This window comes from Aplidium turbinatum, chromosome 15 (genome assembly GCF_918807975.1).
Source record: "Aplidium turbinatum chromosome 15, kaAplTurb1.1, whole genome shotgun sequence".
NCBI lineage: Eukaryota > Metazoa > Chordata > Ascidiacea > Aplousobranchia > Polyclinidae > Aplidium > Aplidium turbinatum.
Window position 1 is genome coordinate 17,951,601 of NC_137486.1, and position 16,925 is coordinate 17,968,525.

General features: G+C 37.5%; 1 pseudogene across 1 annotated transcript; it reads right to left on the bottom strand.

The window, feature by feature from the left end:
* Nucleotides 1-5,735: 5,735 nt before the first annotated feature.
* LOC145784780 (sorbitol dehydrogenase-like) lies at nt 5,736-15,399 on the bottom strand (annotated as a pseudogene). The gene is made up of 8 exons (XR_014291044.1): nt 15,251-15,399; nt 14,537-14,570; nt 12,759-12,923; nt 12,333-12,494; nt 11,937-12,121; nt 9,748-9,926; nt 8,969-9,090; nt 5,736-6,619 (listed from the first exon to the last, which is right to left on the bottom strand). The product of XR_014291044.1 is annotated as a sorbitol dehydrogenase-like (transcript).
* Nucleotides 15,400-16,925: the final 1,526 nt, after the last annotated feature.

Genomic DNA, 16,925 nt, shown 5'->3' on the forward strand with positions numbered 1-16,925 from the left:
CGTGCGAACGTGCAACAGCATTGCTGACAAAAGCTCATCAAGATGCTTGGTGCAATGCAAGAAGAATTACCGACCTCAGTCTCAAAAAGTATCGACATGCAAAGATGGATCATTCACAAAGGTTACTTGCCAGCTGGTAGATGAAGTCGTTGCACAATGTGAAAAAAATGAATTGGTGAGCTAATCGTGCTGACAAATTTTGGGCATGTAATATCTAGCCTATTTTTAGTGATCCCTGTGATGTGAAAAAACGTGTAACAATCAAAAGACAATCGATAACAGATAAATGAGTTTCCGGAAAAACGTAAATGTCAGCCGGGCTGGAAATTAGCCTATTAACATTCTATTCGCAAGCTAATTTGGCGAAACCAGTCACTTTCGTTTCAGTCTGTTCTGCCTCGCAACTGCAATTCATCCTCAAAATAGTTGCTGTTGTAGGCCTACCAGCCTTTAACCTCACATGCACTACACTACAAACAAGATCAAGCTCGACCAGTTTAGATTGCCGATGGGGAGAAAAAAAAGTCACGTTTCCTTGTTTGCAGAAAATATCGAGTTTTTTTTAAAACGAAATTCTTCACAAAAAATTAACTTGAAAAAGTAAGACAACATTCACAAAACATTCCTTCGATTTTCTTTGCTATGAGGTTTTTGTGTTGGTTCATTGTTCTTTTGAATACAAAATAAGTTACTCATAGTTTCAAAAAAAAAACTTTCAATACATTTCATTTAAAAACAAAATATTTATTGTATTTTTTAATTATTTCCTGCTTGATAGGGGGACCAGGGGACGCTTTAGGACCAGGGAATGATTAATTTAGGGGCCGGTTAAACTCTCCAAAGGATCCGGGAACTTACAGAAACCATCGCGTATTCTTTAGATATAATATAATTAAGTTAGTGTATGTTTCTTAGAAGTGCTTTGATTTGGGGCCGAAAGATTTCCTCGGTACCCGGCCCAAATTATTCTCTTAACGGCCCTGGACAGTTTACAGTATATTTGCATTGGCTACACTCAACGTACAAATGTAAACTCTCATCCCTCTGTTAGCGTAAATTACATAAGCGTAAGTAGCTTAGTGAACCTCACAGGGCTACATCGCTTACCCCGGCATTGTTTCAACAGCGCGGCTGCCCATATTCAGCAGAAGACGTCTTGGAATACATTGTAGAAAATCGCTTGGAGCAAGAAGCTAATCTAACAGAAGCAGAACAACGCCAAGAGCGAATAGATTTGATCCGCCTCGAAGCAGGGATCGGCCGTCGTAGGGCAGGAACATGCCTGATATATTGCACCAGACGGTCTTGGTGGCCCAATCCTTTCAGGCTTCCTAAAACATGTGGAAGACTGTCCAGTAAGTCATTAGCTTTCAATAAAAATGCGTATTTTCTTGTTTAAATAGGCCAGGCTATTGCAGTTGATTTCGCCCAATGAAACTGTTTTTGTAGTGGTCCTAAGTCGTATTTTCTGTAGACTACAAACTCTTCATTAAATCAGGCCAGTTTGAAAGATTCAACTTATTTTTGCCCTCATATTTGAACAAAGTAATGTGAAACGTAGGCTGGCTAGAGTTGGGTATATAGGCCAAATAAAAAAAGCTGGCCACAAAGGATTAAGTGTTTATGTTTAGTCCACAATTTTCTCAATAGGCTCATTGAGCAAAAAAGCATTTAATCATTCTCAATTTGATAGAACATTTCATCTTTGCAGGGTGGCGAAAAAGAAGAAAATGCTTTCGCTGCCGCATCACCAGGGGTACTTGCACACACGGAGGTTACTTTGGATGATGAAAAATTGAAAGATTAGCTTGCTCTCCCAAAAGGCGACTTCTAATTTTGAAAGTGTTTTCTTTGTCTAAAATTTTTTTTCTAATTATATTTCATGTGAGTGTTCGATTACCCGTTAAACATTCCTTTAAGACAGTGGTCCTCAAACTGTGGTACGCATATAAGCTACCACTGGTAAATACAAAAGGATTCCAAACGGCACGCGAGCAACTTATTTGAATTGACAAGACTTAAAAATAAAGCACTGTAATATAGTTAGAGAAAACTTTCAGATTACGTGATATGCATCATGGTCACAATTATTTTTATTCGGGAGGGAGTTCAAGCCAAGGCTACATGACGCAACAGGAGTTATCGTCTTCGATAACCATCCAATCGAAAAGCAGGAATCGTCTTGTTGTGCCTGGAGGCTTGGGGGTGATTTTTCATCCGCTGTTATTCCTCGCATTGACCAAATGATGAAGAAAAAAAAAACGATTTGGCCACATCTGTCACGTTTAAAATTGTTCGATGTGTTTACGTCATTTTTTTTTGTTTCAATTTGTCTTTGAGCCTGCGCTGATATTTGTTAAACTGTCATGCCTATTATTGTATATTTTTGCGAGTTCGTTACTGGTATACGAAATTTTCGAATGGTATCCTACGTGATTGGAAAACGTTTGATGATTGTTCCAAGTATTGCTCGATCAACGATAGACCTAAATCAGGGGTGGGCACGTGCGGCCCGAATGCGGTACTTTTCCATTTTTTGTGCGGCCCTTCATCTTCTTCCAGCTATTTTTCCCCAAATAAGGCTATTTAAATGAAGGCTATTTTCATCTCGATTTACACAATTTCAAAGCTTAAAAAGTGATTTAACCGTTTTTTCACTCCCCTGCACCAGTGAAATAAGTTTGCGCCTGTAGAAATCCAGCTTGAATTAAATTCACTGCAGGAGGATGACATTCTTGTACAAAATTTTAATAAGAAAAACTCCATTGCTAAAACAATAAATTAGTGTTTATTTGATGTGCGGCCCTCCTGTAAGTATTACATTTTTTTAACTGGCCCTTGAGTTAAAAAGGTTGCCCACCCCTGGCCTAAATACTTTTCTAAACGTTTGTCAATAGGCAACAAAATTAGCATGCCAGGTTGCCAGCAATAATGTACCTAATAAAGATTTTTTTTCAAAAGGCAGATGTAATTAAACGGCGTTCTTTGGCTACATTTTTTATGCTAAATATAATCACGCAGATTCATGATTTAAACATGAAAAATATGGTTTTACTGAGCAAAAATAATGCTGCTACTATGACGTTCGAAATTGTCAATCGCTCTAATATAGTAAACCTTGTTCTTCGTCTATCGAGGTTGTTTGGAAATGCTTCTCCGTGCTGGACACCAATGGAAAGCATTGCTTATCAAAGCTTCCAACTCGGGGTAGTTTGATATGAAACAAAATTTAAACCAAACAATAAAAATTAAAAAAAAATCAGACAAAAATTCTTTTGAGAAATTTCAAGCATATGGAGGCAAAAGACTATCTTTGAAAGAGATTGATGCAGCAATGGAATTTGCTGATGGCATTTGTTTCCATATTTTGTCAGATATCTATAACTATGGTGCTAAAATAGGCCCTTCAAACCATACGTATTTCAGGGTGTGCTCAAAATGGTGAAACCTTTGACGTGGAGAAAATCTCAGTCTGACGAAGGCAGCAATGACATGTGCAAAGATGGTTTTGAGGATTTAGCGAGTGAAAGCTATCAGTGCAGATATTGAGCATGTTTCTTTTAGTTACTTTCGGCCTAATTCAATCTTAGGTTTGAAATTGACTGGGCACTGCAAAATTTGGAAGGTGATATTTGTGTACAAATTTCTCACGGCAAAATAAACTGCTAATTTTATTCATCTTAACTTTTGTTGTTTTGGTACGGCCTACTATTAAACTTTGGTTACAAAGCGTCTGATAGTATACAATTTGGGTAGAGAGGTAACTCTTTTAAACCATAAACAGACATAACTAAGCAACAACACTACATTTAACATTATAAAAACAAAAAACAACAAGCGAACGTTTTCGGCTAGTCATATAGCCCTTTTCAAGCCTATAAGAAAAATACATTATTGAAAGAAATGCTAAAGAATCATATAGTATCACAGCAAAAATATGGTCAAATCTAAACATTTGAGAAACTGCCTTGCTCACACAAAATGATAACTGAAAATTACACAGCGCAACGGGTCAAGTATTTCAGAGGTAAAAATAATTGATTGTTCAGACAAGGACTCAGGCAGATTACGCAAGAAAGACAGAAGCACAAGAGATAGTGGCACAAAACAAAGTAATGCGAAAAGCACAAGACGTGATAATTTAATCAAAAAACTGTTAAAAGGTAAGAAGCTCCGCAAGCAAATAATTGCCTATTGAGCCCTGGGTTTAAAGATTTGATGATCAATGCCTCATGAATTTTGGTTTCGAATTCGGACAAACACTTACGTACAATTTTGAAAGACTGCAATGACGGTTTATTATTTGAGCACGATTGGCAGTTTCTAATATGGTCTTTAATTGCACTGTTTTTATAAAAATTAGCCGTTTGTTGGCAAGGAATCCAAACGTTTTGCCACAAGTTTGTCCAGATTTATTGCATTGAAGTTTAACGTTAAGATTTTTCCCGTTTATAAAACATTTAAAGCTGGTTATTATTTTCAGTTAAAGTCCAAAACTCCTTTCCGCTTATGTTCTAACGTCGTGTATAAGTTCACTTGCTCGCATGATGCGAGATCGTCATACATTGGTATGACCACGCGACATTTGGTGACGAGAGTGGGAGAGCATTTGAATTTGGTTAATTTTAATAAAAACAGTGCAATTAAAGACCATATTAGAAACTGCCAATCGTGCTCAAATAATAAACCGTCATTGCAGACTTTCAAAATTGTACGTAAAGTGTTTGTCCGAATTCGAAACCAAAATTCATGAGGCATTGATCATCAAATCTTTAAACCCAGGGCTCAACAGGCAATTATTTGCTTGCGGAGCTTCTTACCTTCAGTTTTTTGATTAAATTATCACGTCTTGTGCTTTTCGCATTACTTTGTTTTGTGCCACTATCTCTTGTGCTTCTGTCTTTCTTGCGTAATCTGCCTGAGTCCTTGTCTGAACAATCAATTATTTTTACCTCTGAAATACTTGACCCGTTGCGCTGTGTAATTTTCAGTTATCATTTTGTGTGAGCAAGGCAGTTTCTCAAATGTTTAGATTTGACCATATTTTTGCTGTGATACTATATGATTCTTTAGCATTTCTTTCAATAATGTATTTTTCTTATAGGCTTGAAAAGGGCTATATGACTAGCCGAAAACGTTCGCTTGTTGTTTTTTGTTTTTATAATGTTAAATGTAGTGTTGTTGCTTAGTTATGTCTGTCTGATAGTATGCATCTGACTAGTAAAAAACAAAGTGATATGTGCTAACGAAGAAGGAAAGATCTGAGTTAACCTGCAAGTCTGATCAAATGAGTTCTGACATCAATCCTTATGATCAAATGTAAAACAACACAAATTAAAAATATAACCTAAGTGATTAATAGGCCAAAAGTTAACTGGTTACTAACGTTGACGCAGGATCGGTCATCGAGATTGACAGAGTGAAGTGGGGTTGCCTGTGAATTATTTGGTCCGATAGGTGTCGCTAAACAGAGAGCAGTCCTCAAAACGCGTTGTTCAAGCGCACAGCCAGAGAATCGAACCAGCGCTGCATGACTTTGAGGTTTCTTCGTACCAGGCGCTCAAGCAACTGAGCTACAGTATTGGAATACAATTCTATCAAATGTCCTATGAAGAGCCAGCCTTTCGATTGAACTTGAAATATAACTTTTAGAACAACTTTAGAACTCAGTGAGATGAGCTAAGTAGATTTAAATTCAATACAAAGTCAAAATAGCCAAACTGTTAAATCGCAATGAATCAGTTTAATAAGACGCCAAACCTTTCCGCCAAACAAGCATATTAGTAAAACGATACTGCAACCGGTAAATTGCAAAAAATATACATACACAATTACACATAGGCTATTGCATTGCACGATTAAAGAACATGTAGCACACAAAAACCTTTGAATCTACACATCGTCCACTGAAAGTCAGTCCAGTGATATCTTTACACACGGAATCGTTGCAAAAAATGTGTTGCCAATTGTTCTTTAAAAGAGATATAACATGTTAAACCCGCTGAAGTTACTTTATTTTGTTTGTCTATGGTTCAACAAAGCAAACTCTCTACCAAAGCTTTATTGTTCTTTAAAACTTTCAGTCAAAACATCATTTTTAATTAGCTAAGCTCAAAAAACAAATCAAAGCTTCCGTTTCATCATCATTGAGTGTTATTTCAAGTTGCTTATAAAGTTTAAACTTAGAAAAAAACTCCTAACATTTTGGATATTTCACTGAGCCAAAACACGAAGCGCTGGGAAACGTAGATTTGGCTGTCTCACGAGATTAAAACCTACAGTAGGCCTAATCTTAACGATCAAACCCTGGGCATACAATCACGCTTGTGTACAACAAACCATACTCTCATCCGCATGTCTCACAATCCGTGCTTCGTGGAAAGACTGCTTTGAATGAGCACTCACATTCAATTAAAGCAAATTATTTGAAATAGACAAGATGAAGACTACGCTTCAAGGATCCTGGTCTTCGGGGTTACACTTCAGCATAACTTTTATACCTTGTCCTGATCTTGAAACGTTAAAGGCTTCCTTAACTTCTTCCAGTGTGAAGCGATGCGTAACGAGCGGTTTGACGTTGACTTTTCCCGAGGAAAGCATTTGGATGGCAGTTGGATACCTGCAGATAGAAGAAGAGTGAAATATTTCAATTGGTGAAAAGTTAAAACCATAGGCGCCAACTTTTCAAAAAACCTTGGGGGGCGAGAAAGGTGATGACGTCATAACCATACCGCTACTTTACTTAATTAAAATAGTCTTTGGCTAAGCTTACTGTCTTGTTTATATTGACACCCAGGTCGCAAACCGAATTTATTAGAACCGCTGCTTGAAACGATTAGTTTTACGCATGCAATACGCCTAGTCGTAAAAATTTTGATATTGTTAGCTCATAATTGCAACAGTTGGAAAACAAACCGATTCGTTTCCTTTTCGTGCGAGTGAATAACAACGATCAAGACAGTGAAGTTATCGAAATAAAACGCAAAAAATCATGATCTCAAGCAGATTGGAAATCGAGATCAGTTTTACTACCTTTGTTTCGCTTCTTTGCTAATTAGATACCTTTAAAATGTTAACAATGACGAAGTGTTTTCTTTTCTGGAAGTGGTGAAAATGTGAACATATACCGTACACATTACACATGTAGCCTATACACATATCTTGGACTGAAATGATGAGTAATGACGAAGTTATGAAATTGGTAAGAGCAGAATAGAGATTAATAACAGTTAGTAGGCGTCAGATGCAATTTGTAGGTCATATTCACAGAAATGTAGATTTAGAAAAATTAGCACTACTGGGGATAATACAGGGAAAAAGAAACAGAGGTCGACAAAGATTAACTTATTTAAACAGCTTGAATCAATGGGCCACAAACACAACAGTCAAAACGAACGATTTTATACGAATGTCAAATGACAGAGAAGTTTGGAAGACCATGATCGCCAACGTCTGTACCAGATCAGGCACATAATCATCATACACATTAACAGTTTTTTTTAAGGTTTGGTTTGGGTGACCGCTAAGTAGTTTTAAGAGACCGCAAGTGTTTCGTTTCATTTAAATACCAAAAAACAGCCATATTTGCTTAAACGAATTATTTATTAGGCTACTGGCAGGCTTCTGCTTGTTATGTTTCCACACGTAAAAACTGATCATTATGCGCCATAAATCAGAAATAAACATTGACGAGTATCGAAGGTGCACTTCTTTTGTGAATAACTCTTTGATTCAGCTGTTAGCTGTAGGCTACCTCCACTTATTCTTTTTTCCGGACGTGAACTATTGATCGTAGGCTATATTCGTATTATCGACAAGACATAGCGAGAAACAACCATTACTTTTCTACTGTAGTTGCAAGTCCAAATTTTGGGAAACCGCTGGAGAAATTTGGGGGACCGTTTCGGTCTCCCAAAACACCTTAAAAAAAACACTGCACATTAATACAGTGGTTATTGAAGCTAAACACAGATGACAGTTTTAAAAAATGCATTTTTTCTTTAAGCTGTATTCACGTAACTGTTCGTTATGTCGTAGTTTTAATTCGATAAAGTTTGCTAAAATCGATGATGACAGTTTTAAAAAATGCATTTTTTCTTTAAGCTGTATTCACGTAACTGTTCGTTATGTCGTAGTTTTAATTCGATAAAGTTTGCTAAAATCGATTTCATGTTTGAAGTCACAGAAAACCTAACGGACGTTTGGATAACTCGTAAAATGAGAATAAACATTCAACATCGCATTCGCTTTTTCGCTGCCACGCGTTTTGACTTTGAAGTTGCGCCTCACGCGTGGGAAGAAAAGCAGTGTGTGACTGTGAGCGTGCAATTCACCTTCCCAGAGAAAGCCTTGCGATCAGCGGACAAGAACAACGTAGGCTGTTTTTCGCTTTCGGCATTCTTTTAGTCCGTTTAAATGATCTAAATCTATTTAGCAAAATATTTTATCTTTAAAACACCAATTGTAATAGCGATTTTTTGTTGCCCCTTAATCATAAATTTACGGGGGGCGCCCCCCCCCCGGAAGTCGGCGCGTATGGTTAAAACGTGTACAATACTTCAATGGAGTAATAATATAATGCGTGTTTTTAGCGCTGCACCCATCGCAGAATGCGTTGCTCCTCAGCGCTTTACAAAGCAGACAGTGTCAATGCAGCCGTAGAGGCGCAACCGATTACATGATTACCCGAATCCATTGCGTCGCTGAGTGCCAAACAGGAATAAGATTCAGTACCACTTTTAAAAATTCTTTGGTGTGACCCGACAGAGTATCGAACACATGTCTACCGATTCAGAAGCGGACGCACTAACCACAAAGCCACCGAGGCTGTATCTTCATTTTTACGCACAATCTCGAGTCTAACGGAAATAGCAAACTTTCCTTTTGTGCAACTTGACAATAAGATAACTACAATAGAAACATAAATCTAGATAGACTTAAAGATGTAAAATATCAAATCAGTACTTACGTGTTGCAATAACGGGAAACACCGCTAATATCAACTTCTCTGACGGCAGCGTGAACGATCGGTATATTCACTGTATCCTGACCCAGGCCAACGATAGCCAGGCATCCACCCGACTTGGTAGCCTGGTAGATCAACAATAAATCTTAGAATTTCACACTGTAGGTACTGACGCCTTGTTTTACCCTGACCCTGCGAGTTCACTGTGGTAATAGCGATTTGCACTAGCTTTCAGAACACAGTTGCCTAGTCATGTGCTATGTTGCTATTACCACAGCGAGCTCGCGGCATCAAGCTAAAACAGGTCGTTTATATCTACGTTGTAAAGTAAGCAACAATCATGTTGCTTAAAGCGAAACTCAATATATTGCATAACCTTAGAATTGTTGGGGATGAGAATGGAAAGCTGAAAACTTGACACCAGGAAGATGTACAGAATTATGTTGTGCTTGAGACTAAATGCACAACTGAATTTGCAAGTTCTAATCACACAAATTTGTCATGACTGCAATGATACATTATACAAAATTTTGAATTAGAACTCTCCACAAATTGCACACAACAGGAGATTTACAGCATAATCTAAAATTGAAATAAATTAAATTATATCAATACCACGGCATCCATTATGATAGAAAAAGAATCATGGTAAAATAATTTTTTTTTAAAGTATATATCTTATAAAACTTGCGCCCACAAGGTCTTAACCAACCAAGTCTTCAATAGTGTGCCTTCGATGATGTCACAAATCAGTTCTCGTATCTAAACGTAATTGTACTTACATATATTCCAGTTTGGATAGCCGATTCCGCGCCGGTACATTCGATGGTTACGTTAGGCATACAACCAAGCAACTCTTCCACCTGCTTTGCAACGTCTTGAGCGGCCACACCATGTTCTATCTTAACCGTGTCATCTGCGCCAAGCTTCTTTGCCATCTCAAGGCGACTTTCAAACAAATCTGTTGGCAATGTACAATGTTTTAATGTAGCGTGTAGGCAGAGGTGGTACGCAGTTTGTGACTCGCTCAAACTTAAACCAATGCTTGCTTGCCAAATTAAATTCAAACTCTGCAAAACTTCAAAAACCAGTATATCTAAGGGTAGCGTACCATTTACTGATTCTATAAGCATTGCGCTAACTCGAAAATTTCGATTTGTGATTTCTGTTGGGTTATTTGGTCTACATTTACCAAGACAATTATGCTGATAAGTTGATTTTTTACATCCAAGTTCACACCTAATTCATGAGTTGAAAATCTACCACTTTAGATCAGGGCTTCTCAAACGTTTTTATTGTGCGATGTTATTTCCAAAAACAATTTTCTATGAAACCCCTTCAAGGGCAGTTTACAGTGTAAACTACCTACTATAGGTTCATTTTTAATTTGTTTGGCAACCCTTAAATTATAACTTGCGACCTCATTAGGGGTTGCGACCCATAGTTTGAGAAGCCCTGCATTAGATTGTTTAGCAGAGGTGGGCACCCGCTACTTTTAAAGTAGCGCGCTACCCGATACCGCTACTTGGGCCAAAGTAGCGCGCGCTACCGCTACCAATTTACAAAGTAGCGCGCTACCCGCTACCGCTACTTTTGTCTAAAATGACACTAGGAAACACTCAAGTTCCTAGTGACGCAAAAATGATCTTGAAAACGAATAGCCTATTATCATTCGTTTACGCTGTCATTTTAACGTCGTTATAGAAAACACATTCTAAGGGAAATTTATTGTTACGCAATCTACGCATTTTTCAAAAACACGAGCATTTCAAAATGAGAGTCACTAAGTCCTGCCCGCTTTCGCTTAAGCACATCGTTTCCAACAGAGAAAAGTCTCTCCACCGCAGCACTGGAAGGAATGGGGGTGTTGTATTTAATGAACAGATGTTTTAACTCGGTATTCGAAAAGCTCAAGGACTTGCTCTTGTCCGAAAAAAAGACGTCCACAATTGCTGCTTCCTTCTGCACCGACGTTTCACGGGATGGCCCAAACACTCCAAAAAATACATCCTCGGAGTCATGACTGGTGTTGGTGTCACTCTTCTCGGTATCAACCTGGCTTGATGTCTCCCTCAACACTCAATTTACATCTGTCTTGACTTTTTCTCGCAGTGCGTCAGCATCATCTGTGGAGACATAGTGCAGAAATTGTAGCCACGACGTCTTGAAAGAGGGATGAAGACATGATGCCATAACACATTTCATGTTGTTGAAGCACTTGTTGAATCGTTTCTTCACCCCTTCAAGGACTTTCACTTTCAACTCCTTACAGGTCACAAGATCACTGATCTCGGTCAACTTCTTCCCGCAAATTGTGATGATTGGAAGCAAGACTCCGTAATATGCCTTGGACTCGCCCTGGAGAATGTCTAAAGCCTGGCAGATAGGCTTCATCACATGGAGATATTCGCCGAAGAAGTTGACGTCAGCTAGAAAAGACCGAAACTTTGCAACCAAGCCGATTATATAGCTGCTTGACCACGCCAGTATCGCAAAAAAAACAAGCATTATTTCAATTTAAATTAAAAAGTAGCGGGTAGCGGGAGTGCAACTGAAAAAAGTAGCGCCTCTCCCGCTACCGCTACTTTGGAAAAAAAATAGCGCCGCTACTGCATCCGCTACTCCAACTAAAAAGTAGCGCCGCTACCACTACTTTTACCAAAAAAGTAGCGCCGCTAGTGGCGCCGCTACAAAAGTAGCGCGCTACTGCCCACCTCTGTTGTTTAGTACAAATTTTTCAGTTTGTTCGAGACTTGACTGCAAAGCATTGGTTTATTTTTGAGCTAAATGATTAAAAATAGCATTTGGTCTGGAAAATACCAAAAATCTTTCAATATGTTTTCATAGTTCACCGTACTCTCAGGATCAAAATGGTGTAAGTTTCGTTTCTCGGTATGCTCTTGATTTCTTTGGTGCAAAGATACAGTTAAAACGTGTTGACAAAACAATTGCAGCTTATATCTCGCACTACCTGTTACAATCACTTTTGCAGCACCCATCGCTTTAGCAACAAGCAGAGAAACGAGCCCAATGGGTCCAGATCCACAAATCAAAACATTTTGACCCAAAGTGACCTCTGCGCGGCGACATGCATGGATGCCCACAGATAAAGGTTCCATCAATGCACCTTCTTCATACGTCACATTGTCAGGAAGTCTAGTATAAAAAATAGAGCCTTTTGTCGTAACTTTTACAAATTGCAGCTGGCAAGCCTTGTGTATCAATGAGTATGTACAAAACCATAGGGAAAAGTGTCGAGTTAGACAAAACGTCGAGTTAGGCGAATTCTACAATATCAATTTTAACCAAGGAAACGTTGCAGAAACATAAAAGCAAATACAACTTGATATTAATAAAAGCTACAAACTTGTAACAAAAATCTCCTCTGTGAGTGTAATATCTTGACAGGTTGCCATGATTGGGTGGTGCAGAACAGAAATATATAATACTTCACTTAAGTTGTATCGACCAGCTTTAGCAAATTCATCATTTTTCAGAGGATAACCAGGCTCTACAGCAACCCTATCGCCTAGAAATGCAATTTTAAGCAAATAGGTGAACTTAATGATATGCTAAAATGGAAGAAACCAACTCATTATCTGTATATCATATTACATTGCATCTGCTATTGTGCTTTATTCTGATGATGCAAACATATTTTCTCACAATAAATCAAAAATGTTATTATATATAAACACACCATAACAATTTCTTCACTGCAACACAAATTCATAACATTAAGCTCTATACATTGTTATATACAAAACCCTTGAGTGCTTTTGCTATGATGTACCAGGTGCTAAATGCTTGACATTTTTTCCACACTTCACTACACAGCCAGCTGCTTTGTGGCCGGTAACCATAGGGTCTTTCACAATAAAGTCCCCAATGTGACCTTTGACCCATAATGACACATCTGATCCGCAAATGCCCACAGAATGCATTTGTAGCAAAACATCTAAAAACATGGAAAAAAGCTTACATATCTGTATGATGATGGCAGAAGTATGTAAATGAAAGAATAGACAGTGTGCAGCAATATAAAATATATATATATAATTGAATTGAAAATTAATAATACTACAAAAAGTGCTCAATGCTAAGCAAAAAAGCAAAGCAGAGTGAATTAAATCAAATATAGTTATTACTATCTAAACCCTTGACAGCCTGTTTCACCTAAAGGAGGATTATCAGAAGGTCCTGAAAAACATGCAAAAGCAATTAATCGGTAATTCATCTTCAAGTACTGATCTTAATAACCGGATCGCAGTATCAAACGAGAGGGCTCAACTAGCTCTTTTGATACTGCGATCCGGTTATCATGAATCTGGAAAACATTAACTTCGGTTGTTCTTTGAAAGACATCGCAATTCCAAGTAAAGATCGGTACTTGAAGATGAAATACCAATTTATTGCTTTTGCATGTTTTTCAGGACCTTCTGATGATCCTCCTTTAGGTGAAACAGGCTGTCAAGGGTTTATAGTAATAAATATATTTGATTTAATTTGCTCTGCTTTGCTTTTTTCTTTAGCATTGAGCACTTTTTGTAGTACTGTATTAATAGTTTTCATTGTTTAATCTTGCTCCTAGCACTGAGCTAGTTGAGCACTCTCTTTTGATACTGCGATCCGGTTGTTATGAATCTGGAAAACATTAAGTTTGGTTATTTTTTGAAAACATTGCAATTCCAAGTAAAGATTGGTACTTGAAGATGAATTACCGATTTATTGCTTTTACATGTTTTTCAGGACCTTGTGATGATCCTCCTTTAGGTGAAACAGGCTGTCAAGAGTTTAGAGAGTAATAACTATATTTGATATAATTGAACTGATTAATTATTATCTAAGAGCAGCCAAGGAATATCTGTTCATCTATCCAGCAACTCCACTGCAACAGTTAGTAAATATTTTATGAAATTGCTATTTCAACAACAGTATGTTTTTATGAAAAGGCGTTAATACTGGCAACATTTACTGCTTAAACGTTTACTGATTAAAATTGTCGATTGATATCTCTTAAACTCCACTCACAATTAATTCATTCAGTAGCACGGTAAACCTGCTTAGTTTGTTTGCTTTTTTTTTCTTTTTTTTTTTTCTCTTTTGCATAATGAAAACATGTGTATCTGTATCACCAAATGCTTGATTTTCTTTTTTTGTATGTGTGTTTGTGTATTTACTGTATATATGTTATTTAGGCCTACATCACCAAGCTTGAGGTGGCTGCTGACTAGATGACCGTTTGGTCTTTTCGCAGTCTCCTCGTCATATGACACACAACCGATTATTATTGTATACTTTGTATTCTTTTCATGTTAGTGTTTGTGACAAATAAATGAATGAACTCAGTGAACTCAGCAACAATATGACCATTTTTAATTCTTTTAATCTTTCTAAGATAATGTTCAAATACAGACAGTTTGATACAGGTTAATTTTACACCTCTAACAAATTAATGCACTTTTGTTTAGAAAAAATAGTGTATCTAAAACATTAAATTAAAATACCAGTCAACTATATTCATACAGTAGGCTATATCAATAGGCTACCATTTTGTAAATTTCATCTTACCATTATCTCCAGGCTCTCTGACCGATCGATTTTCCTAAAACCATATTGCAAATAAAGTAAAAGCTAACTCAAACACAGCTATAAACCACAGTACTTACGGCTGAGCTATTTCAAATTTAAATGTGTCACACACAGTCGGCTAATAAAGTTGCATTATTATAAGGCCACAAACTCAGCTTACCAGTTGAAAAATTTTCAAAAAGTATTTTTATTTTAGAGTGTCCAGGTTTATAACACACATTTGTTTTTTCAGTATGGTAGTAAGCCCAATATTTTCTTTGTTGCAGAGTAAAACAATTTTAACACTGTATAAGCAAACCTTGGATAGAGTGCTGTGCAAATTTTGCATAGACAGGTCTAATCAATTATAATAGCTCAGTCGGTTAAATGCCTGACTTTAATACAAAGAAAACTCGACAGGTGCTTGTTTTGCCTCTTGGGGTGTGCGCTGAAACAATGCATTTCAGGACAGCTCTCTATTCAGCGGCACCTACTGGATGGAATAATTTACAGACAAGCATCGGAAGCTTCAATCTGCCAAACTAGGTGGCCGGGCCTGCATCAGTGGTTCAAAGACTGTTTAAGAATGCAAAACTGAAGAATTAGTGGTGCAATACTAAAAAAAAGCAAAACTGCCAGGATTAAGCTCTCAAAGAAGCTTCCCAGTCCAAGAATAAAGATTCAATCAATCAATTATTACAGGCAGATACTCACCAATACAATGTCACACTGTGGAGTTTCTTCTCTTCGTTTGTACAAAACTGCACTGAGATTATTTTGAATCATTCTGTATTTTTGCTCTTATGAAATTCAGGTTTAGCTTTTAGTATAATTTTATGGAACAGCTTGAGTTCGTTTGTCAGTCAGCTGATCAGCATTCAGCAATAATTGCAGACTGCAGTCTGCACTTGTCTCTCCTGCTGAAGTTGTGTTGCCAGTTCATGAGACAATAAAAATAAGGGTTAACTTAAAGTTGTGGCAAACTCTTGAAAAATTGAGACCTAATACTGTACTACCATTTATAATTGAGTAGAAGTATTCTTTTTTGTAGTGTGAGCCTCTGGTCTATCCTTTTATTACCCCAGGTTCAGATCTTCCCGAACTACACTGGAAAGCTACCAGAGAGCAGCCAGTCTTTAGTTCATCATCCCAAAAGTGATGAAGAGCAACTAAGTAATAATAGCCTACTTATCATTCGCTTAGCTTGAACACATTTTCTCAAAAAGTTTGTAGGCGGGTAAGCCTATGTGTTTTACTACATTGATATGTTATTGCTGATGTATTTGCATTTAGGTTCTCTTCATGAACTAGCTAAAACAGTTTTTATACTTACAAACACAACTTTTAGCCAGTGGCTCTGGTACTATGACTCCGGCAGCAGTGACCGAGTGGTTAGCGCGTTGGGCTCGCAGTCGAGAGCCTGCATGTTCGACTCCAGCCACCCGCACTTGCTGTTGTTTCTCTGGGCAAGAAACTTTACGATAATTGCCTCTACCCAGTGATCGATTTCGAGTAATGGGTAGTACCGTACCAAATTTAAGTCATAAGTAGAGTAGACAACCGGAAACAGACATTGCAGTCGGCTGCAGCGTGGGTCAGGTGTACGTCGGAAGGCGTACACCGATGCATAGCGCTCAAGCCCGCTTTCCCGCAATGCATCGCAGGATAAATAGATGAAAAACAAACAAACAAAAAAACCCACACAACTTATACAAGCTTCTGAAGCTTGCTTGATAGCATAAAATCTAAATTGGCAACACTGTACTAGAATATCAAAGTAACGGCCGCCTTGCGTGATTTGTGAAGCTTCACCAGCGTAAAATTGGATTTAATCCAAGACGTAACTAGGGATAAATCTAGAACCGAGGGCTACCCTTTCAATAACGTTCACACAAAGAGTATAAAAAATATACATGGTTGATAGCAGAGTTGGATCAATTTAATGTAATGAATTATACATTTTCTTGTAACTAAGACTTTTTGTTGTGTAGCCTAATTGTAGGCTACCGTAGCCTAATTTCAAAAAATTTGGTCAAAATAACAATTGGTAAGTTGTACGTATGATATCAGTACCGTACTTTTGTTGAGGTTCAAAAGATTCTTCTACATTGCAACTTTATAGGCCTACACTCCTACTTGTGAGCAAAATGGTTGGAACACCTGGTTAGAGTCCAAAATGTTGATACCGCACTAAACTCATGTTCAGCAAACGTTTCGAAAACTATGCTGTCTTTATTTCTAGCACTGAAGATGAAAACAATTTAGTTTTCGAAACGTTTGTTTGCTGAACATGAGTTTAGTATCTACATTTTGGGTTCTTTATTTTTTGATTAGATTTCTACTTGTCTTTACAAAAATCAAACTAAAAAATCACCGATAGGCTATAACT